The sequence below is a fragment of the Megascapheus bottae genome, chromosome 7 (genome assembly GCF_031878675.1).
Source record: "Megascapheus bottae isolate mThoBot1 chromosome 7, mThoBot2.hap1, whole genome shotgun sequence".
In the NCBI taxonomy this organism is placed as follows: Eukaryota; Metazoa; Chordata; class Mammalia; order Rodentia; family Geomyidae; genus Megascapheus; species Megascapheus bottae.
Window position 1 is genome coordinate 48,107,222 of NC_143515.1, and position 26,096 is coordinate 48,133,317.

A 26,096-nucleotide genomic window follows, 5' to 3' on the forward strand; every position below is an offset into this window, starting at 1 on the left:
ATGAGATGTTCAGCTCAAGGATACAACCACCCCTGGGCCTGGGCCTTGTCCCTGAGCTTTTCAGCTCAAGGCTACTGCCCTATCCCTGAGCCACACAGCCCCACTGATTGGTTGGAGGTAAGAATCTCATGGACTTTAGTGCCTGGGCTGGCTTTGAACCATGATCCTCAGATCTCAACCTCCTGAGTAGCTAGGACTACAGGCATGTGCCACTGTGCCTGGCTTTCATTTTGATCTTTGAACAAGGTTTAGAGTGTCAAAAAGTTTATATTTATAGAATGTATTACTCATCTTCCTAATGACCAAATGTTTCCTTGCTGACAGCATCTTTTGGGGAACATTCACATGGCATGTAGATGCCATAAAACTCTGTGCCCATGTTTTCAGCTCATCTGTGTGTCTCTGACATATGAAGGTTTTTCACCATGACATTTCTGTACATGGATATGAATGTACTTTAATTGTATTCACTATCTATCTATCTATCTATCTATCTATCTATCTATCTATCTATCTGTATCTATCTCTCTATCTATCTTTATATATATTATGAAATGTCAGATAGTGAGCACATTTGTTTCGGGACAATGTCACCTTTTCCCTCACTCTCTCCTAGGTTTTACCTCCCCCTCCCAACCATAAGCTATGTTATACATTTTTAACACATTATCTAGTGACTAATACTGCTGCATTTGTTTACAATTTGCCTCATCATTTCTGTGCCCCCTTACTGTTCCCAAAATAGATAAACTTACATACAAGACAAAAGGTAGAGAAAACACCAGACAGCAATAAAGTGAAAGAAAACCCTATTGTTTCCATTTGTTGAAGTTAACATTGATGAATATTAGTTCACATGATCATATGCACATAGTTATTGAGCCTTCTACTCCTGGGATTTAACCAATGGGCCACAAACAAGGCCACACTAAAGCTACCAACATAATCATGTTCATTGCAGCATTGTTTATCATGGCCAAATAGGGAATCAACCTAGATGCCCCTCAGTGGACAAATGGATCAAGAAAAGGCTATATATATATATATATATATATATATATATATATATATATATATATAGAGAGAGAGAGAGAGAGAGAGAGAGAGAGAGAGAGAGAGAGAGAGGGATTCTAATTCTCTATCAGAAAGAATATTGCACCATTCAGGCCAGGCCAATAGCAACGTGGGCTGCATGGTTTTCTTCATTTTTGGTTGACTGGATTTTGACTATAAATCTATAAGTAAATACACTGAATGGTAAAAGACAAAATTATGCCAGGATATGATAAATTATACAAATATCTAGACATTCACACAGTGAGATCCAGAGGTCTTAGGAGAGGACCACCATCTGTCAAATTCTCTGTTTTGTATCTAATCTTTGTTTTCAGTAATGTCAATTTCTTAACAAAACTTTAACCAAGAAAACAGAGATGATTCAACTTTCTACTTCTGACTGGGATTAGAATATCAAAGGGAATCATCTGTAAACAAAACTTGAAAATATTCCTTTTATGTCAAGAGTTTTAGGGGGGTCTCATGAAAAGCAGATTAACAAGTGGCAATGCTGCTACAAGAATGTGTGCTCCAATTGTTCATTTGGAGATGTCATCTGAGAAGGTGATTGTGTCTGAAGCAGGGCAACATACCCACTAGATGACGGAGCGCCTTTGAAACAACACTAGCATTCTGTGGATCAGGCAACACTCAGATAGCTAGAAAATTAACTTTCTTACAAATGGCCGTTCTCTTTAGACCAGGAGCCAGTGGAAATGATAAATCATGAATATGATATGAGTCATGTGCCAGCACTATGCACATTGCTTCTGTCGTCATCACAGTGACCTGAAAACAAAGTACTATTATTTATTTATTTATTTGTTTGTTTATACTCTGAAAATTAAGCCCACAGTCTCAGACATGTTAGGGAAATCCTCTAACCTGCTCCACAGCCTTGGTGCCATAAGTATTATTGTAACTCCTGGTTTTTAGAGGAGAAGTATAGCACAGGTAGTTTAAGTATTATATCCATGACAGTGATACATCTAAGTGATACATGTAGAATTTAAACTCAGTCTGGCTAGAGATTGGTATTCTAGAACTCCTTCCCACATTATCCTTCCTATGCTAACCTAGAAGCCCTTTCTTGAAAGCAAATAAGTTATTTGAAGAAATATGACTTTACCTTAATTCTTTTATAACTATTCCTGTGACCATCTATTTAGGGCTACAGTTTTACACTTTATTCCCTTTGGTCCTGCTTAACTTAGCTGGGTCGTAAAGTTCAAATGGTATTGAATTCTAAATACCTGAGATTAGTGTGATTTTACACAGTCCTTAAAAAACCTGTTAACACCAACAGATCAAAGTAGCATTCTTTTATAAATTCACATCATATTTTTTCTCTAGACAATTTAAATTTCATGCCCATTGGTATTACTATTAACAATTTTTAAATTTCATTGACTATATTTGGCAATCGTGCCCAATTTCTGTCTCTAAATTGAGAACAAGATAAAACAAAAGTATATTTCTTTCAAAAAAGATCTCTGCTTTTTATTTATTTATTTTAATTAAAGCATTTATTAACATTGATTTATTCTTTTTTCCATGTATTATATTGCAATTAATAGAAGACTTACAATATATTCATCAGATAGAAGGTGCATTACTTCATATACATTGATATCCTTTCTCAGGTCTTGGTCCACATTTCCCCCGCTCACCCCCATCCCTCATCTTGTTTTCCCCCTTCCCTGTCCTATTTCAAATAACCACGTAAGCATATATACAATATATCAGATAACAAGGTGAAATACTGTAACAATATGAGATAACCAAATGAAAGCAAAAGAGATGAGAGATCACATAGTACATTAATGACAACAATCACTCATTACATGGCTTTTGTTTCTATATCCTGGAGGTCCTTTCATTCAGTATCATACTACATGGCCTTATGTATCTAGGTTTTGTTTAATTGTAAATCACTGCTATGAGAGCCCAAAGTTTCTACTGGCTATGACAAATGAGGAAAACCATTGAGCCTATGTTCCTTTGAGTCTGGCTTACTTCACTTAATAGGATTTTTTCTAAGTCTTTCCATTTCCTTACAAATGGGGCAATGTCTTCTTTATGACAGCAACATAGACTTCCATTGTGTATAAATACCACATCTTGTTGATCCACTCATCAACTGAGGGGCATCTAGGTTGGTTCCATATCTTTGCTATGGTAAACAGTGCTGCAATGAACATTGTTGTGCTAGTGGATTTAATATGTCCTTGTTTCTGGACGAGTGGGTAAATGGAAAGGAGTGTAATTGTTGGGCCATAGGGGAGTTCTATGTTTAGTCTTTTGAGAAACTGCCATACTGCTTTCCATAGTGGTTGAACAAGTTTACGCTCCCACCAACAGTGTAGTAGTGATCCCTCCTGGCCACATACCCTCTAGCATCTGTTGTTAATGGATTTCTTGATCATGGACATTCTAACCTGAGTGAGGTGGAATCTTAAAGTTATTTTGATTTGCATTGCGTTTATGGCAAAAAATGTTGAGCATTTCTTCAAGTGTCCATAGGCCATTCTTTTTTCTTCTTCAGAGAAGACTAAGTCTTTGGCCCATCTTTTAATAGGATGGTTGTTTCTTTGGAGATTAGTTTTGGAGTGATTCAATTTTTTGAGCTGTTGATATATTTTAGATATGAGGCCTTTGTCCGTTGTATGGTTAGTGAAGATCTTCTCCCATTCTGTAGGCTTCCTAATTAATTTACTAGCCATGTTCTTTGACATACAGAAGCTCTGCAGTTTAATGCAGTCCCACTTATCCAGACTTTCTCTGATTTTTTGTGTTTCTTGGTCCTTATTAAGAAAGTTTTGGCCTGTGCCAAGGAGACCTAGTGTATCTTGTATTCTTTCTTCTAAAGTTTTCAGCATATCTGCTTTTACCTAGAGGTCTTTGATCTATTTGGAGTTAATTCTGGTGCAGGGTGACAAAGAAGGATCCAACTTTATTTGTCTGCAGGTGCTTAACCAGTTCTGCAAGCACCAACTGTTGAAGAGGCTGTCTTTCTTCCATTCTATTTTTTTTGATTCCTTATCAAAGATTAGGTGGCCATATGTCGGTGGGTTAATATCTGGGTCCTCAATCCTATTCCATTGGTCTTCAGGCCTGTTCTGTCAGTAACAAGTGGTTTTGGTCACTATAACTCTGTAATAGGGTCTAAAGTTTGGTATTGAAATTCCTCCTTTGCTGTTCTTTCTGCTAAGAAATGTTTTTGCTCTGTGGGGTCTTTTATCATTCCATATGAAATTTTGGATTGCCTCTTTTATTTCTGTAAAGAATGACACTGGAGTATTAATGGGCATTGCATTGAATTTGCAGATAGCTCTTGGCAAGATTGCCATTTTCAGGATGTTAATTCTACCAATCCAGGAGTATGAGAGGTTTTTCTGTTTTCTCAGTTCTGCTTTAATTTCCTTTTTCAGGGTTTTAAAGTTTTCATCAAAATGGTCCTTTACATTCTTAGTTAAGTTAATTCCTAGGTACTTTATTTTCTTTGAGGCTATTGCAAAAGGAGTTGCTTTTTTTTATTGTTGCCTTGTTCCTCTTATTGTTGGCATGTAGGAAATTGGTTGATTTTTGAGGGTTAATTTCATACCCTGCTACCTTTCCATAGTTTTGAATCAACTCAAGCAGCTTGGCAGTGGACTCTATAGGGTTCTTTAAATACAGAATAATATCATCTGCAAAGTGGGAAAGTTTCACTTCCTCTTTCCCTATTTGGATCCCCTTTATGCTTGCTTCTTGCCTTATTGCTCTGGCTAAGAATTTTAATACTGTTTAACATTGATTTTTACATCATATTTCAAATGATATATTTAGCAAACAAGTATTCACAAAGGGTTTATCTATATCATCACTGGCACTAAGATTTTACAACATAATTAAAATTAGGCTGAGGGTTTATTTGTCATATATACATATTAATCTATGTAATAAAACATTGTGTTTATAGAGTCATAAAATTTTATGTCTATATAGTTGTGTTTATATTTCCAATACCATCTCCATAGCATTGAGTACACAAATATTTAGTCCTTGCTCTTGTACAATGTGGGTCTAATAGCCATTTATTAAGGATACCATGAGCCTTTTATTCCTTTGGTCTTGACTTGTCTCAACATGATTCGCTCTTGATTCATCCACTTCTCTGCAAATGCCATTATTTTATCTTGAGTGTTGTTTATGTAGAATTACATTATATATATATATTATATATATATATATATATACCACAATTTTTGTATCCATTCATCTGCTGTAGGGCATCTGGATTGTTTCCATCGCCTGGCTATTGTGAATAGTGCAGACAGGAACATAGCTGAGCAGGTATCCTTATCATATCCTGGGTTATGATATTCAGGATTGATGCCTAGGAGTGGTATGGCGGGATCATAGGGAAGGTTTATTTTTAGTTCTTTAAGAAACCTCCACACTGCTTTCCAGAGTGGCTGAAGTTGCTTACAATCCCACCAGCAGTACAGTAGGGTTCCTTTTTCTCAACAATCCCACCAGCATCTGTCAGGGTCTGAGTTCAAAATCTTGGCCATTCTTGTTGGGGTAAGGTGGTATCTTAAGGTTGTTTTTATTTGCATTTCCTCTATGACCATGGATGATGAGCATTTTCTCATATGCTTTTCGGCTATTTTAATCTCTTCTTCTGATAAGTCTCTCTTTAGTTCCCTTCCTTATTTAGTGATTGGTTTGTTGGGTTTTGGGGATTAGTTTCTTGAATTCTCTGTAGATACTGGATATTAAACATTTGTCTGATGTATTATTGGTAAATATCCTTTCCCAGTTGGTTGGCTATCTTTCTACTTTAGTAGCTATTCTTTTATCTGTGCAGAAACTTTTTATTTTTAGATAGTCCCATTTATCGAAACTTTCTCCAATCTGTTGTGACCCTGGGATTCTGTTGAGGAAGTTTTTGCATGTGCATATGAGTTCCAATGTCTCTCCAACTCTATCTGGTAGCTGTTTCAAGCTTTCCAGTATGGCTTTGAGGTCTTTGATCAATTTTGAGTTAATGCTTGTGCATGGTGAAAGGCTAGGGTCAATTTTTAGTTTTCTGCATGTGGCTGCCCAGTTTTGCCAGCACCAATAATTGAATAAGCTGTCTTTGTTCTTTGGCTCCTTTGTCAAATACAAGTTAACTGTAGGTATATGGTTTTATTTCTGGATCTTCTATTCTGTTCCATTGATCTTCTAGTCTATTTTTGTGCCAATAAATTTTTTAAAAATTAATTTAATTTAATGTTTTAAAAATTTCATTTAATTTTATTGTTAAGGTGATGTACAGAGGTATTGCAGTTACATAATAAGGTAATTAGTATATTTCTTATGCAACATTGTTACCCCTTCCTCATTTTTCTCCCAGTCTTACTCCTCCCACCCCCAAATTGTAAAGTTCATTTCCAACATATTGTTTTCTGAGTATCACTGTTACATTAATTTGCTATTTGTCTCACCATTTTGTTGTTCCCTTTCCCTTCCCTAATTCAGATGAACATATATTATATACAGAGTACCAGAACCAAACACAGTGCCAACAAGAGATCAACCATAGGAGAAAAAAAAAAGAAAAGAGAAATAACTCCACATGGTACATTAAAAGCAAGAACCACAACTTATACACAATGGAATTGCATGCTGCCATCAGAAAGAAGTGAAGTAAGCCAGAACCAAGCAAAATGGACTCCATGGTTTCTCTCATTTGTAATAATTAGTACACATCAAGAACTTTCCTAGTAGAGATTACAGTAGCTTAAAAGCTATGTACATATGGTTATATAGGATGAGACAAAAAGAAATAAACTCTAGGATATGGATACAAGAGGTTTATCTTTGTGATTGTTGATCTCAATGTATAATGTGAAGTTATTTCTTTTCTCTTTTTTCCCCTTATGGTTAATCTCATGTGGTTACTGTATCTGACTTTTTAATCTGGTGTGTTGTATATACATTTATTTATTTATTTGAAATAGGGAAGGGAAGGGAGGAAAACAAGAGGATTTCAAGGGGTCGGGGGAGAGAGAAATGGACACAAATATGAGAAGGATTATCAATGTTCAAAAAGCAATGCACTGATTACCTGACAAATGTGTCACCCCTCTATACATTATCCGACAATACAAAAACCACAAAGATAAACCTCTTGTTTCCGTATCTTGGAGTTCATTTTTGAGCTACTATGATCCTGTGCAAGGACTATTCTAGACATCTACTAATTATTATAAATAAGCAAAACCATGCTTACTTCACTAAATATGATTTTTTTCAAGTCTTTCAAGACCTTTTCTTTGTAAAAAATTAAGATATTGCTCTTTATTTAATCTGAATTAAAAAGACATAGGTGAACATATTTGTCACACAAATATTGGGGTATTATACACAAAAAGAGAGCTAATATGATTGCCTTAATTTTTTTGCCTTTGTTTTATAATCCTTTCCCTTAGGATTCCTATAAGCAGGCCAAAAGGAGAATTTCTTTTAATTTATTCAGGTAATTTAAAATCTCCTCACTCAGGACCCAGAAAAAAAAAACAACAAAAAACATAATATTTGAATTCTGAGGACATGTCCTGAGATGTTTTCAAGAAGTTTAACTTTTAAAAATTTCTTTTTGCTTTATAGCTTTCTACATACACTGGCTCACACAATCTGTCTCTTGTTCTCATTTTACTTTTTAAGTTAAATTTATTGGATTAATTTAGCAATGCCCTTTTTGCCATATAACTATATATCAGTTCAACTCCTTCTGCTGTGCCTGGCCCCTGGATGGCTCTGCCCTTAAAAACCTGCTTCAGTCCCAGACAGTATTGATGGTGGGGGGAGGCAAACTATAAAATAGATATTATATGAAGTATTTCCTTGTGCATTTTAAGTTTCATAGATATGGTTTATTAGTTATTAAAATAACTTGATTTATAAAAAGAAAATATTGGCTTATTAGACAATTATATTTCTATGACAAGATCTCATAATAATAGAACAGTAGCTCACTGAGTAAGGAAAAGCCCATGTAACCCAAACTGATCTTTTGGAAATTACTAAAATGAGTATGAGCATGAGTGACCTCAAATGAGTAGCCATCCTCAGTGGAAAATGAGTAAGACTGTGGACTTAACATTATAATACTTAACTAGTTAATTAATTTCATGAAGTTTTAAAATTAACTTCATAAAGTTTATTAATTAGTAAACTTTATTAAGTTTGATGTTAGAGGCTAGAGTTAAGGTTAGGGCTAGTTTTCTAATTTTAAACTGGAAAATTCTATGAGGCGTTCCATATGGTCTCTACTATCAAAGAGTCTGTAATTTAATTAGAAAGGTAAAATGAGAACAAGAGATAGACTGTATGAGCTAGTATGTACTTATACCTAAACGACTAAAGAAGCAAATGATATGGGAATTCAAAGAAATAAATTGCAGAGATTCAAGTTTGAAAAAACAAACCTCTTTTTCCTGTAGAAGAGTTTTACATTTTAGAGAAGAAAGGGAGGGTATCCCCTATCATTTAATTTTAATGAGAGTCGCACACAAAGAAGAAATAGCTTAGATTTTATGGTGCGAATAAGATGATTAACCAGTTTTTAGCTGATATCTACTGAAACGATATGTATTCTTTGCCTATGTAATTTTGAGTTGCATGTCAACAAATCTATCTCCAGGAGAGCTTAGTCATTCCCTAAAATGGCAGATGGGATGGTTATTTAGCATTTGATTTCATTACTTCTACATTCTAAAGAAAGTTATACATCTCCTGTGTATCTGCAGCAATAGCAAGAAAGTGGATTTCTTCAGGACAGAATATTCAGGGAGGGGAAAGGAAAACAGGAGGGAAAAAAAGATCTCTGGATTAGTGAGAACTTTTTACAGCAGACTAATGGGAACTAGTCTGAGACAGAAAGTGAAGAATTGAAGGTTAGGAGCCTCCAGAGAAGAGAACTATCACAAGCCAACTTCTGAAATGCAACCTGTGCATACAATCGTTAACAATAAATGTGTTCTACTACAAGTCCACCCCCTTTTTTGCCAGTCCTAGGCCTTGAACTCAGGGCCTGGGCACTGTCCTTGGGCTTTCCTCAAGGCTAGTGACTATCGCTCTATCATTTGAGCCACAGTACCACTTTCATCTTTTCTATGTTATGTGGTACCAAGGAATTGAACCCCGGTCTTTGTGCATGCTAGGCAAGTACTCTACTGCTAGACCAAACTCCCAGCCTAGCCCCTTTGGTTTTACCTCTGAAATCAAACTCGCTTTTGTTCATCTATTCTATCAGCCAACTTTTGGAAGCACATTGCCCTATAGACATTTTTATAATGAAGCTAAGTGAGGGAGTGTTCAGCAGCTGAAAGTATACTCGGAACCACTTCATGTTACATGTCCTCAGAAGACACCCCCTAAGGCAGAAAGCATGCTTTTTCATATCACTTGAACAGCCAAATACAAGAAAATTTCTAACATTTGCTTGATCCTCTCGAATACTGTGACTGAAAACTGGCTAGCTTCTGAATTCTGTAGAATTTACGTTCATGTGGACCATCAGAATTGTGCTTTCTATGTATCCTTTTACACCTTGTGCATGAGGAATGTAGATGATTCTTCCTAATCTTTTATTATAATCATTATTTTCAACCTTATATTAGCACCATTTATCATAATCATAGGTGGAAAAGGGCACAGATTTATAGGTATATCAGTCTAGTCCTGTTGTCTCCTCAGAACAGAAAGGTCAATTATTTATCTAAGGAGAATGTTCAGTGTCATAAGTGTTAGAGAGATGAATCAAAATATAAGACCTTCTGGTTTATAGGAGATAAAGGTTAGTGTTATTCTAGTGGTCAAAGGGAGAACTCATTCTAAATATTATTAGAATTTTAAATTTAGAATGGCTTTCTGAATGGTGGCTTTACTCTATGACCTGAAAATGGCAAAAATACCATAATCACCTTCCCCCCATGCAAATAAAACAAAACTTTTATACTTGTGTAGAAGTAAGGAGAAGGTTTGGTTTCATTGTTAGGGATTTGATTTTTCTGAGTTATCTTAGAAGAGCAGATTTCTAGAACGGGAGTTTCCTGTCTAAGGCTCTAGAAACAGAGTTTAAATCATGCATAATTCTTAGTGTTTATTTCTCCCACCTTGTATCAGTGAATTAATGTTGTAAGATGGTGCATAAACTTGAATTAAAGCAATTGAAAGCAAAATTATTGGTCACCTTGTACACTGAGTATGTATGTACCTAAAGGGGTACTGGTGATTTTGTGACAATGACTAACTGCTACTCTTAATTATTCATTCCTCTCAAAGCCATGCTGTGTGAGAGACTGTTGCAGAGCATATTTATTCATGTGGAGACAGTTTTATAGAATATCAAACAGTGGGCTAGAACACCAGCTGCTGGGTGCCAGCCAAGTGCACAGAACTCATCTGTACATTATTTGTTTTCTCTGTTTAGATTCACTAATTTCTCACTTTATTATGTGAAATTTATTCTGTCTTCAAAAATGTACTTTAGAAATTCTGATTACTAACTGAACTTTAATTTAATCTCCTCTCTTTTTTGCCTTAAATATCTAAAGTTTCTTAAGCACTCAAAATGTTTTATATACATCTTTGCATCAACTGTGCTGTGATGTCAGTAACTGGAACCTTCTAAATATACTGGCAGTCTAAACTGGCATGACCTCAATCAGGCAGTATACTTTGAAACTGGAGGCTTTTGTTGGGACAGGGGACTCATGTCTGTAACGCTAGCTACTCAGGAGGCTGAGATCTGAGGATCATGGTTTGAAGCCAGCCCAGATAGAAAACTCTATAAGATTTATTCTTCCAATTAATCACCAAAAAGCTAGAAGTGGAGCTGTAACTGAATGGAGTGCCAGCTTTGAGTGACAAAACTAAGAGACAGTTTCCACTCTCCAACCCCCAAAGAAGCAGGGATTATTCTGAATAAATCAGCAAAGTTCCCTTTATCGTCTTGTCAAGATTCCAAGCATGTTTCTTGAATTTTCTTTTTTATGATGGACACTGTGCCTTCGAGGATTCTATCCAGAGGCAAAAAGATGACTTAGGTGACCTCTAGACATTTTTTTTCTGCTGAAATAAGAGTTTCTAAGAGACATTTGACCATTTTCTAATAGCTTTATGCATTTCAAAATGTTCTCAAGAATTACTTTAATCTACACAAATTTGGTGTCATTTTGTTGATTTATGCTTGTCTTTTTAATACAGCTGATATAGCATTCATGCAATTTCATTATGCAGTAAATAGTTATTTTGATGAAGAAAGTGATTAAATTTAATTTCAACAAAATATTAGATTGTATAATAGTATTTTCCCTGTTGGAAGTTAATATAAACAAAATCCCTCCTAGTGCTCTGAGCTGAGAAGTACATCATGAAAGTATAATGAAAAAGTTAAATGGTAAATGCTTAAAAAAAGGAGGGGGGTGAAGAGAGATTGTTGAATACAGTTATAATTTGACTTGAGAATGTTGGTAACCTAGGAAGGTTGATGTACTTTAGTGCTGAGTACTTTCTTTTAACTTTTTGTTATTTTAAAGGTGATGCACAGAGCAGTTACAGTTACATAAGCCAGGTAAAGAATATATTTTTTGAATAATGTCACTCCTTCCCTCACTCTCTCCCAGTTTTACCTCCCCTTCCCCCCCTAAAGTTGTATAGTCCATTTTCAACATAGTGTTTAGTGATTACCACTGCTACACGTATTCATCCTTTGTCTCTCTGTTTCTGTGTTCCCTCCTTAGCCTCCTCCAAACAGACAAACTTACATATATATAAAAAGGTACAGAAAACAAAACCACAAAGAAGAAAAGACAAAATAAACACACACACATACACACACACACACACACACACAACCTCTTGCTTCCATTTCTTGGACTTCATTTAAAAAAATATCCTTTCTCTATGGCTATATGCACAGAGCTATTGAGCCTTTGTGATCCTCCCCGAAGAATATTCTCCTTTGGTGACATCAATTAATCTAACCCTCAATTATAGAAGATAAAATACAGAGTTAAAGCACAGGATGTCCCCATTTATTCTTTTTAATCCAGGCCTTTCAGGCAGGATTCCTTAAACAACTTAAGAATTTAGCTGATTTTAGTACTATGCTCTTAAAAGGCAAATATGTCCAACATGAAAAATTATGGCAACTGCGATTATACCTGAGATAATTCCATTTTCTTTCAAAATTTTTAATTACCTTTCTACACCCATACAAAGGAGATATCATTTACCAAAGCAGTTAATGAATACAATATATCTTGACCAATGTTACCACTTTTCAACATTCTCACTCATTACTCTCCTGCCCACCTTCTCTCTCATTCTTCTTAATTTGTAGGAGATAAATTGAATTATTGATTGCATTTCCCCCCTCTTTTCCTCTCTTTCATCCCACCCTTTCCCTTGGACCCTACTCCAATCCTTTTGAGTACTGGCTTTCAAGAAAATTCCATTTTCTATCATTGTACCTAAAATTACTTACTTTGTACACACACAAAAACCTTTCTTATGACCTTTGCTTCATAAGCAGCATAGGAAATAGTCAGGGCCTGGTGACTTATGCCTGTAATCCTAGCTACTCAACAGGCTGAGATCTGAGAATCATCATTCAAAACCAGCTAGGGTATGAAAGTCTGTGAGAATCTTAATTCTAATTAACCTGCATAAAGCTGGAAGTGAAAACCATTAGGTCTGGCTTACTTCATTCAATATGATTTTTTCCAAGTCTTTCCATTTCCTTACAAATGGGCATATAGTACATACCCAGGAGTCTCCCAGCAGAGGGTTACAATAGCTCAAAACCTAGGTATATAAGGTCATACAGGATGAGGCTAAATGAAAGGATTTCCAGGATATAGAAACAAGAGCTTTATCTTGTGTGATTGTTGTTCAGTGTACTATGTTATTTGTCTTCTCTTTGTTGCCCTTTGGTTAATCTCATATTGTTACAGTATCTGACTTTGTTACCTGGCATATTGTATAGACGTTTATTTGTTTATTTGAAATAGGAAAGGGGAGGAGGGGAAACAAGATGAATGGGAGGGGTTGAGGGAGAGAACTGAGGACAAAAACATGATAAGGGGTATCAATGTGTGAGAAGTAATGAACCTACTATCTGGCCAATATAACTGTAACCCCTCTATACATTACAATTTAAAAAAAAGCTGAAAGTGAAATAGTGGCTCAAATGGTAGAACACTGGCTTTGAGCAAAAAAGCTAAATGACAGCACTCAGGCTCTAAGTTCAAGTCCTAGTATTCACACACACACAGACACACACACACACACACACACACACACACACACACACACACACACACAAACAATAAAACAGGAAATTTTTAGAATACTGTTGTTGCACTTACCTAAAGGACTGATTTTATTTTGTTCCCTAGTATCTATTGGGGATTTAGGTGATTTTCTGAATACATCTTTGAGAGGCAGCAAGAATAGAAGTGTTTTTTTAAAGGAATGGATGAAATCAGTAGAGAAAATATTTATATTTTGGGCAGGAATTCGGACCTGAGGTTTAGCTTTTTTTAATTAGGAAAGTACATGTGGTAAATATGCTTACCCTTTCATTTTATTTTTAATTACCTGATGGTATTTTTTAAGTAGTTTTCTTGTTATAAGCTTCTTACTGGATTTTGAATTTTGACTCAATTTTCAAGTGGCTTTTGCTTTTGGAAGGTTTCACATACATGCATGGAACTATCCATTCTATACAGGATACAGTAAAGCATATTTAGTGTCAGCATACAAATGCAAGATAAAATTCCAAATTGTGTGTGTGTTTGTGCATGCATGAGCAAGTACATGCATTCACCTCTATCTCCAAAATGTAACTGTGCTTATTTCTGTGTGAAGTTTATGTTTTGGCTTTTGCTTATGTGTATTTTTAAATGAGTACACGTGTCTTATGCACAAGAATGGAGAAGTTTTTTATGAGCAAGAGCTAAAAATGAATTTCTAACCAGCTTGTAAGGACAATTGGAGGCAACTAAACTCTTGATGAAAGAACTATTATAAAGAAACATAAACCTCAAATTATCTCTGATCTCTTAGCCCAAGAAATAAAACTGATATTCATTGGAGAGAGAGAGAGAGAGAGAGAGAGAGAGAGAGAGAGAGAGAGAGAGAGAGAGAGAGAGAGAGAGAAAGAGAGAGAGGAAGAGAGAAGGGGGGAGGGGGAAAGGGGAGGGGGGAATACTAGAATAGCTGGGGTAGGTTAGTTAGGGGTAGACAATGAGAAAGCTTCTCAGAGGAAGAACCTTTTAAATGTGAATTCAGAAGGATAGGCATACCTGAAGTAAGGTGGTTCAGAAGGGGTTGTTGATGTGGCCCCTTGAAGGGCAGTGGGCATCTGGGAATGACAGGGCACCTCCTAGGGCCATGAGCCATAGAGAGCCAAGTGAGATGTGGGAAGAAAGAAGGCAGAAGAGGGACATTGGTGCCTCCCATTTTGTCTGAGTCTTGGGAGGCAGAACAATATGAAGCCACCAGGGAATGGTTAGTATGGCAGTCGTGGGCTCAGTTTTAAATTTTTTGAGAAAATAAGCAAACCTCTTAGCCTTCTTTGTAAAGAATGACTCCTTTAAAAAAAACTACACTATTTTGGATTCAATTCCTTGAAGAAGTTTTAGTAAAATGAGTAAAATTTTATTAAAATTTAGTGAAATTGTGGTTATTGCTTCAAGCCCCTTTGTTTATATAGAATAAGAGAGGACTGAACAAATTTCACATAAATTTGTTTTAAGAAGAGTCCCAACAAATTTTATGGCCCTTTGTTCAATGTGTGTAGGTTTAAGAGTGTTGGTCTGTCAGGGATTTCTTTGCAGCTGAAGAGAGAAAGTAGAGGGCTGATTAATTTTGGCAAGATTGAGAAGGAACTTCCACTTAGTGTGGAACTATAGGATGTCTTTACTATTCCTCAGTGCAAAAGGTCTGAAAGGCATTTCCCAAAATGTACAAGCACTCAGTGGGTGTTTCTTACAGTGAACTTCCCTGTAGCACAGTACCTCTTCAGTGCCTGTCTTGGTTAAATGACTTCAGCTTCATTTGATCTTTCACAATGGGTCTAGATCAACCTGTAATCATGAATCAGATGAGAATAAATCCACACACCCCCACACACCACATACTTATGAGTGTGTTTACACAACAATCTATTTTTACCCATTCAGATTACTTTGAATTAAAGCAATTGTATTCATCCTTGTAGCTCACCACTCTATCTAGGATTCTACTAATAGTCTCTATTTCCAGGCACCCTTCAGAGAAAGAGTTTTATTCCCATAATTAGTCTGAACTAGAAGTGAAAGACAGGTTATGTTCAAGAAGAGGAAGAGAACAGAAAGGACACTCTGGGTGTATATTTTTTTGACCTGGATTTTCTTTGCTTTCACTCTTGAAGTTCATGGCAGAAGGATAGATTTTGATCCTTGTCTGTGCTCTACACATCAGTGAAAGTGACAAAAAATGTCAAAATGCCACCAAACAGCTATAAAAATGAGTAGACAGTGTGAAAGAAAAATTGTATCAAGTTCTTTACTTTAAAGAAAACCTTAGTAAATAATAATAATTGTGGATACATAGCCAGATAGAAAGTACTATTTATATGACAAAGGAAATAAACTGTGATGATGTTGAAGTATCAAATAGTTGGGTAAGTTTGGGTTTTGGTTTTGCTTTTTTGTTTTTCAGTACACACTCAGGGCCTTGAGTTTGTTAGATAAGTGTATTGCCACTTGAGCTACCCTCCAAAACAGTATATTGTGATTTTCACAGTTTTGATGAAATATGAAAAATACACCACATTAAAATCCAGAGTTGAGTTCTTTATAATCAACTTTCTTGGTAGTGAATGGACAATCCTAATTTACTTACAAGTGATTGTGAGAAAAAAATTCTAGGCATATATCAGTTTTTCTGTGGCTGCTATTACAAATTACCACCAACTTGGAATAGTACAAACTTATTGCTTCATAGCTCTATAATTCAGAATTTCAAAATGGATCTTCATAGGTAAAGCCAGTTTATTGATGGAGGAAGAATTTATTTGTCTTTTTCAGTTGATCGCAGTCTTTAAATCACAGTCTTATTATTCCATTTTTTTTCTGGTCAGTGGTGGGGCTTGGACTCTGATCCAGGGCATTGTCCCTGAGCTCTTCCTCTCAAGGCTACCATCCTACCCCTTGAGCCACAGGGTCACTTTTGTTTTTCTAGTGGTTAATTGGAGATAAGAACCTCATGGTTGTTGGTGCCTGGGCTGACTTTGAACCGTGATCCTCAGGTCTCAACCTCCAGAATAGCTAAGATTAGAGGTGTGAGTCACTGTGCCCAGCCTTATTGTTCCATTTTAAGGACAGCAATAGTAAGTAATGTAGTTCAGTTCCCACTACTCTGGTCTTTCTTTTTGCTTCCTTTTTTTAACACTTAATATTCCTTGTAATTATAACCGTCATACCCAGATAATCCAGGACAGAACTTCCTCCACTAAAGGCAGTTGATAACCTTAATTCTAGTGACAGCTTCAGTTGTCCTTTCTTAATTAGGTTGCACAGGTTTGAGATTGAGAAATAGGTATCTACAGAGTGCTATTGTTCTACCAATCTCTAGGAGTTTCCACTAATATTCAAAGCAAATGTAGCAGTGGAATAAAATAAAAGAAGACTACCTTGAAATGAATGATAGTCCCTAATATTGAGCGGTTCCTATTTAGAGCTGGTCTCTACAGAAGAAAATACCTAGACATTTTCTATTAGTGAGCATTTCCCCTGAAATATTATCATTGCTTTACTATTTATTGAACTTTGTTTTACATCAAGTAACCCCAATTAAACCAGCAATTGTGCATGCATGATCAGAGTAAGTTTTTACAGAAAGGTCCACAGCTACCTTTAAAGCTGAAGTTCTCTTTTTGAGCTTCTTAGCTCAGAAAATTTACTTCCTCAGTTTATATATTAGAGGTAAAAATAAAATCCCAAAGTAACAAGGAAATGATATAGCCTGCTCTGGTAGTTGCTCAGAGTTTATTATAATGAAGTAGTTACAGCTTAGTAATTTTAAGATTCTGAAATTCTGAATATTTCTGCTCTTCAAATGGTCTCCGAAGACGATCCCTGTATAATCTTTTTAAATGGTCATATAAAAATCCCCCAAATAATAGCATTACAAAAAATTATTTAAGTATCCTCTTGAGAAAATGTGTTTGTACTTTGCAAAGAAGTTGGAGAAAGTTTCGAGCCCAGAGAGCTGGGGTATAAGTGAGAAGGAAACTTCATTTGGGCAGACTGGGCTAAGAAGGAGAATCCAGGAGGCATCGCAGCTGTGATTTTGGAAACTTCAATCTGTGCCCTATTCTCCTATTATAATAATAAGTGACAAGGTCAGAGTCTTGAGGAATCGCTTTTCTGTGTTTTCTGCATCGACAATGGCAGAAGGTCTTAGGAGAAAGTACCTGTGGGAAATGGTAAATTGCATACACTGCTTGGAAGTGATTGGGCATAAATGGGTAGCATAGAAGGAAGCCTTGGGAACTCTGGAGTTAATTGGGTTAGATTCAAAGGTTCTACTCTCAGCAATGATCTGTTTTTAAAACAACTCAGCCTTTTTGGAAACAACCCTTTTTGTCTCATCACTTATCAAAATATATATTATCAGAGGAACAATGTTGTATAACTTTTATCTTGCCTGGTAACCTGCCTGAAGTCTAGTAAGTTAATTGAATGATTGGATGAAAAAGTCTTTTCAAGAATAGTTCAATAGGTGCTTAGATTATTTTTTGTGATTTGTACATAAAAATATTAAAAGATTAAGCAACACACTAATTAAATGGTTTTCAGCATTAGAAAGGAAGCAGATATGAGACGTAATGAGAAATTTTGCTGCATATATGTTAGAGCATTTAGAAATTAGTAATTATTATTATTATTATTATTGTTGTTGTTCAGGTCCTGGGCACTGTTCTTTAGCTTTATTGTCCAAGGATAGTGCTCTACCACTTGAACCGCAGTTCAATTTCATGCTTTTATTTGGTAGCTAATTGAGGATGAGTATATCACAGACTTTTCTGCCCAGGCTGGCTTTGAGCCTCCATGATCAGATCTTAGTTTCCTAAGTAGTTAGGATTGAGCGTGAGCTACCAACATTTAGCTATTCTGACGATTTTTTAATATTAAGTGTAAACATTTTCTCTGTAGTGAGTTCATAGGCTTTCAAACTTTTGTATTTCCTGGAGTTTAGAACTAACATTTGTAAGTGAATTCTCCACAATCATAGATGGGCAGTTTGGATATTCCAGGACCCTCTGTTGTCAGTGTTGTACTCTTTGTGACCACACTATGCAAAGGAAAACTACGTCTAAACTGGTTTTCTTCTCATCTAGAAGTTCAGAGTACCTGGAACTTTGGAAAATTATTATTTAGCTTACATTCTGACAGCATGCTGCTACCATTCTTATGATTTACTATAGAATGGAGAAAACACTGCCAACCAAGCATGACCAAGCCACACCTTAATATGCATTCCATTTGCTCCTTGGAACATTGCACCTACTGTAGATGTACCTGCATGGTTTCTATTGTGGTAATAAAATAAAATAAGCCAACTTGATTCTTTTACCTATTAAAAGCCTGTACATTTCTGAAGGTTTGGGATAAGACAAATGCTTCACTAGGCATTTGAATTTGCAAGCATGCTTTGGATTAGTAGATTTTTCAGTTATCATTGAGGGAATAAACACAAAATAAGGAATGGTTTTGTTTACCATCTCTCCTGAGTCTCAGATTCATCTGATGTCTGTCTTCAGAATTGTAGTGTTGTATCTTGCTTACAATGTTTCCAGTGAAATGTTTAGGCGAATACTACTGGTAGTCTGATGTGTCACCTGGGTGCCTGTGCAAGTGTCATGCTAGGCTACGAGTTTTATATGATTATTTTTAATAATTGTTCTTTATCAATTTTTCTTATTTGACAACATGATCCCTTTGATGAAGGACATATCATAGAAACAATATTCCACATAAGAGCAACATGAATATTAAGAATTTCTTTTCTATAAATGCTCTTTTCTGTCAGCTGTTGATTATAAAAGTATGAATATTGGGAGGGTATGTTTATAGGTAGCTCTTCAGAGTATTTCGACAGTTGAAGAGGTTTATGTGGAAAGGGACAGAAACAGAGCTTGAAATCATAATGGCTTCATTTTATGCCCAGACCTAGTGATTCACTGTATGCTGGTTGCTTTGCTTTTAGTGTTTTACTGCTGTGTGGCTGAGTGTATTATGTATTAGCACTTCAGTAGGGAAATTTAAAGTGTGTTATTCTATTTATTTTAAGTGTCATATAATTATGAATTGATTTACTGGCCATTGTAATGCTACAAATGATAATTAATTTATTTGCATAATATGTGGTTTCATAGAAGTTCAATTATAATAAAGCATTTGCTAAATGTACCATGAAAATAGTGTTTCCAGAGAGAGTGAGTGTCTGAGGCTGGAATCACTTTAGTCTGTCAGTGTGTGGTTCTCATTGTGCACAGTCCCTTTGTTTCAAGACAGGAGAAGGGTTTCATTAGTCCCACATTTTCCTCATTGTAATATACGATATCCAGGGGAAATTAGACTGATAGCCTTAAGACAACAGGGAATTAATGGAAAAGCTTTTTAAAGTAAAAGATATTCATTTGATTGATAACCTAACATTTCTTGAGCAGAACTGTAATGGAGATGCACAATTAACTCTATATTCTACCTGGCCCATGAGTTCATGGGTCTAATGCTAGAATTTGTACATGTGTCAGCTTACCATATCTCACTAGCATCCTCCATCATATAGAAGATGGAAGAAGAGAGAGTGGAGAATAAGTTGAACCCTCATTTTTTAAAGGGGAGGATATGAGACTAGAACCATCTTTTTAGTAAAGCATCTACTGAAAGGACAGGGTTTTGCTATTGGTTGTGCACATGTTTGGAATGTTTATTTCCATTTATTCATCTGTCATTGTATTTATTAATACACTGGATTTTAGTGCACCATTTTAGGATCTTTGCTGTTTCTTTTGTTATATTTAAAATTTTATAGTCTTAGCAGTGGTCCAGAGGATTATGATGAATAGTTAATATATAGCAATATAATTTGGACTAGAAAAAAAATGGCAAAGACATGGTACATTTTACCCAGTCGTTGTGAAAAAAATCATTTTTCCCTTGCTGTGTAAAGAAAACTACACAAGTCAGCCATGATAAATGTATATAAATAGGTGTGCAACTTTTTGTAAATGTAATCTGTGGTAACAGTAGTGTAAAGGAAGATGGGGCAGCCTAATAGGAGCTATGCCTAATGGTGTCACCAACATGCAGCCAGCAGTGTGCTTTAGCGCTTGTTTCTTGCTTTCACAGCCCTTAAGTCTAACCAGTGCTGAACATTTAGGGCCTTCTTAGGCCTTTCCTATGTGTGATGGTAGTCACCAATCTCTTCCATTACACCTGGCCTTCTGAATTCCCAAGGATGTGTCAGAGCAAAACAAAACAAAAAACCAAACCAAACCAAAACAAAAAACAAACCCACCCATTGAATAGCTCAATCCACAAAGAATTCAGTGAAATTTGACATTTTTTGTTACCAATGTTCTCATTTCATGCAGAAGCAGATTTTTCTTTATTGATCTTTAGCACACCCATATTACTGATATCCTGTGACAGTTATTATTTTAGTCATTTGATTGTTTAGGCAATTATTAGAATGGGAATACTTTCTAACCATTGAGGAGCAAAGTAAGTTGAGTCTTTGGAGTTGTTATTCCTTATTTATTTTTAGTCAGTCCTGTGGACTCAACTCAGGGCCTTAGCACTAGCTTGGGCTTTCTCAAGGGTAGAGCTCTACCACTTGAGCCACAGCACCACATCTGGCTTTGTTCTATGTAGGTGGTACGGAGGGATCAAACTCGGGTCTTCATGCATGCTAGGCAAGCACTTAACCACTAAGCCAAACTCCCAGCCCTGAGTGATAATTCCTCACTGTTCAATTAGGATATGTAGTAGATTTTGACACTTCATTCCAAAAATAAAGGATAATTGGATATACATGGGTTTTACAGGGCAATTATCAAAAGTAGTGTTGGGCCTTCATGGTGATTACTCTTAAATCTCTTTTTTGTGTTTGTTTGTTGCAATTGTCTTGTTTAAAGCTCAGAGTCCTTAAACCATTTATTATGAGAACTAATTTGCACACATAATGACCCAGCATTTAACTTAGGGCTGCTTCGTATGTTTCCTTTAAAGAGAATTCCCCATGTGTAAGAAACGCTCTGATTCTAAGTGATGGAATTCTGTAGACATCAGCTGAGATTTAGTTATTCATTGTAAATGAGATTTTTTTCCTCAGTGAAATCCTCATTGTCCTTCATTAGTATCTTAGCATGTTACTCCATTCAATGAGTGAGACATAAACTTTAGATATGTTTTATTGAAAAGAATGTCCTGTGATGTTACCTTCAAAATCATTTAGCATCTTCTGCAATGTGGAAATAATGCTGTGAGGGCAGAAAGGTGGCACAGCTGACACTTCATAATTTGTTTTGACTTGTCACCATTAGCTTTATGTTGTTATGGGGGACTGAGCTGCAGGAATTTATGAAGTGGATTTCCTCTCCACAACAGTATATCTTTTCTGTGGAAATAAGATGTAGCTAATTCCCTCTGAAAAATACCATAGGGGGTATTTGAAAACAGACACTTAAGCTGGCATACTTAGTGGGTATTCAAACTTTACCTCATAGTAGATATTGTGAAATGCACACACACACACACACACATACACACACACACACACACACACTGTGTTCATAAGTGAAAATAATCCCTATATTGACACATGTGCCACAATTAAATTACATGAATATGCTATCTGGCAACAAAATAAATACATAAGTAAGCTTGGGGAAGAATGAATGCAGGTAGCTGTTTTGAATGAAAAGTCCAGAAACATTCTGTTTATTATTTCACATTCTGAAACAAGTAGAATTTTTTTGTTGTATTTTATTTTCAGGAAAAATGTATAGAGAGTTACAGTTACATTCATCAGTTACATTCGTAGTGGGTACATTACTTCTTGAACCTTGCTACCCCTTCTCATATTTATGTCTCCCTTTCCCTCTACCCTCCCCCTCCCAGTCATCTTGTTTCCGACCTTCTGTTCCCTATTTCAAATAAGTATATATACAGTATACCAGTATACAAATTCAGATATAGTAACCTCATGAGATTAACCATAAGTGGAAAAAAGAGAAAAAAATAACTTCACACAGTACATTAAGAACAAAAATCATACAAAATAAAGCTCTTGTTTCATTAATCTAAGAGTTCATTTTGTTTAGACTCATCTTGTATGACCTTATATACACAGTTTTTTGAGCATTTGTTAAATAGAAAGCCCATAGAGTGGGAGAAGATCTTGACTTGCCATACAACAGACAAGGGCCTCTTATGTAAAATATATATACAGCTAAAAAATTGAATCTCTAATAAACAAATTCTCAAAGAAACAACCATTCCATTAAAAGGTGGGCTAAAGACTTAAAGAGAGACTTCATGTGTGTTGTATAGTTTATTTTCAACACAGTTTCTAGTAAGTACCACTGCTTCATTTGTTCACACTTTGTCTCTATATTATGCCTCTCTCCTCCTCCCAAAGACAGATAAATGAACAAACAAGGAAGAATAGAAAAGAAAAACAGCAAAGAAAAACAGCCTCTATTTCTATTGCCTGGAGCTCATTGGAAACATTCTTATACCTAAAATGCATGCTTGGTTTACTTAACACTTGATTTAGGAATATGCGATTCATGGTTTTGATTGCCTTTGCCTGATCATAAGTGGAGCAATGCCAAATTGGACATTTTTACCTTGTATTGGAGCATTTTTCCACATTCATGTATTCAGTTCACATTCCAAGGCTACACAAGCCTGAAATAAGGCTTCCGTAACTTCTTTCTCTAATACATCAATGTCAGTCAAGAATATGGCAGCAGACAACAGCAGAACCAACGCTGAATCGCAAAAGGATATTAGGACTTTGTCCTGTTAGAAGTAAGCCGGAGTTCACTATTCTCATTAAAGAGCTTGATTCCTCATCCATGGAGAGAGAGAGACACTTTTTTTATGTAAGGGGGTAGTGAGTGAGTGCTGTAATTCAGTAGCTTACCTGGATGTAAAATTCCTTTTTCCCTCATATATTTTTATTGTAATTAATAGAAGGGTTATATTATATCCACCAGATAGAAGGCGCATTACTTCACAAACATTGATTAACTTTTCTCATGTCTTGGTCCCTATTTCCCTCTCACCACCCCACCCCTCATCTTGTTTTCCCCCATTCCCTATCCAATTTCAAATAACCAAATAAGCATATATACAATATATCAGATAATAAAGTGAAATACTGTAACAATATGAGATAACCAAGGGATGGCAAGAAAGATGAGCGATAACTTAGTACATTAAGGACAGCAATCACTCATTATATGGCCTTTGTTTCTAAAATATTCTTACATGGTCTAAGTATTAAGGATTCCTATTACAGGCAATAGAGAGTCTAGTGACATATCTAACCGTCAAACTTACTATATAGGCTTAGAGCCTTTGGCTCCGTTAAAGTATTTTATTACTTAGATAATAATTGAAGAAAAAGTGTTTAGTGAGCTTTCTTCCTGACATATATGTTTCATGTGTTGCCCAAAGTGGCTGAAGAGAACTGGCAGAATGGTACATATACATATATATATATATGCATTGATATATATATATATGCACTACAGTGTATATGAACTGTATAGCCTGATACATATATGCAGTTCAAAGAAAGACATAAGAAACTTAGAGGGAGTCCATTCTCTACTGAATAGCAAGAGCAAAACATTTGTGTTTATTATAATGAGTAACCCAAGTTTCCTGAGAAGAAAGTAAGGGAAAATGATAATCCCAAGAACTAGCAACTGCTGGAGCTATGAGATAGCTTACAATGAGCTTTCATATCAGAGTATACAGACACTTTTGTGCACAATTGTGCAAAAGTTACACTGGATGGGTGATGAAAGATAAATGTATATCTATGTGTCACCCTTGTACCAGCATATATCATCGAAACCAATGACTACTTGAGCTAGACTAGCATGTATGTATTTTCATCTTCTCTCTCAAAAATAGGCTTAATTTTTCCATTATCTGTGCTCAAATGATTAAACATATCCTATGTAATGTATGATATAGAGTATTAATTTATTTTTTATAATCTCATGTTAATGGTTGACATTCTTATATTGTCAAATGTGTAAATCATATTAGAGTCAAATAAATTTGAAAAACCCATCAAAAGCCTGAGAAATAGGACAATGGGATAATTTATAACAAAATTACTCTCCAGTTCTTTTTGACTCATGAATTCTGGTTTATTATGTATTCTTAGAAGAGCACAGGGTATGGATATTTTAGTGATTACCATTAACTATTGCCATTAGTACATTCTGAAAGAAATTAGACAAGAAGACAGCACTTGTCATAAATCTTATTAGACACAAATGATCTCCAAATTTTCATCTAGATTTCTCGGCTATGCATTAATTGAATGTCTGACTAAACATTTTCCATAGATACGTAAATATTTACATATGTATATAGACACAAATATACCCATACATATATGCATTCACATTTAGGAACTTATGGAGGTATTCCCTATATAAAGATTCTTGGACATCTTTCAAAGCTATTCAGGATAGGTAGAATAGAATATCCAAGAGATTTTAAAGAGCACAATCTCCACATGCCTTTGATAGACAACCTTACCACACCAAAGCCACTCGTCCTCTGTTTGGTCCTGACATCCTTATAGAAGGAGTAAATATTCTTCTACATTATCCCAGTGCTAGGTGCCAGCAACTTGGAGCCATAATTATCATTTAGAACTCACTGAGATGAATAAGTCTAATTCTAAATGATCTGTTCTGTCTTGCCTTACCTTTCCTGGAGAAGCTGTAATGAAGGCTCCTGCTTCCCAGACTGTTTTGTCTTCTTCTGCCTTCTGATCATCTCAATGTTTTCCCATATAACTCCACATGGTGTGCTCTGCCTATTGGCTCTGTGAATATGACAAACTTTATTTCCCTGAACCTCTTCTCTCTCTTCTTTTCTGGCTGCACTTGACTAGGCATCTCAAAAATACACAAAGCATGGTAAGAACAAGAATATATCATGAGGCTCTTCAGTCCAATTTCTTCAGTTAATATGTCAAGAAGTAGGCTAAGACTTACTTGAGGTAGGCCAGTGACAATTTTTAAATTTACCTCTCTTATTCCAAAAGAAACTCACTTATTAAGAGTAGAATGCTCTGAATCCTGGTCATATACTGATCATATATAACATACTGATCTTTCTATTTATCTTCACTGCTTCCAGAAATGATCCATTTCAAAGATTAACACAGAGAATATCTTTAGAATGTTAAACAATCATCACATACTCAGACCAGCTACAATTTCTATTAGATAATAATCATTTCTCCTTTGTTGAAGAGTGCATTTGGGAAAATTACTCTGGGGAAATTAGATGTGATCAAGTCCTCTCCCTGATTAGTGATTTTTTTTCAATGTGGTTGATTACATGTGATAAATAAATCAGCAGTCATCACAGGGGAGTTTGGAAGCTTGGTTTATTGGGTGTAATTTGAGACTTTTCAATTTGTCTTATACTTTGGATTTTTCTATTATTATTTGTGTTATTCTATCAAGTTCTAACTTTAAAATCAATGTGTCATACTAACTGTGGAAGGTTATTGGGTTTCCTTGGATCGTGGAGCTCGGAGGTTGAAGAGAGAGGCACCTGCTACTTCTTTGGAGTATGAAGCCGAAAGTGGACTCTTAACGTGATTTGCAGTAAGTTGCTGGTAACAGGTGTTAGCACTAGCAATAGATTCTTAAGGAGCATTGAATGTTGTACCAA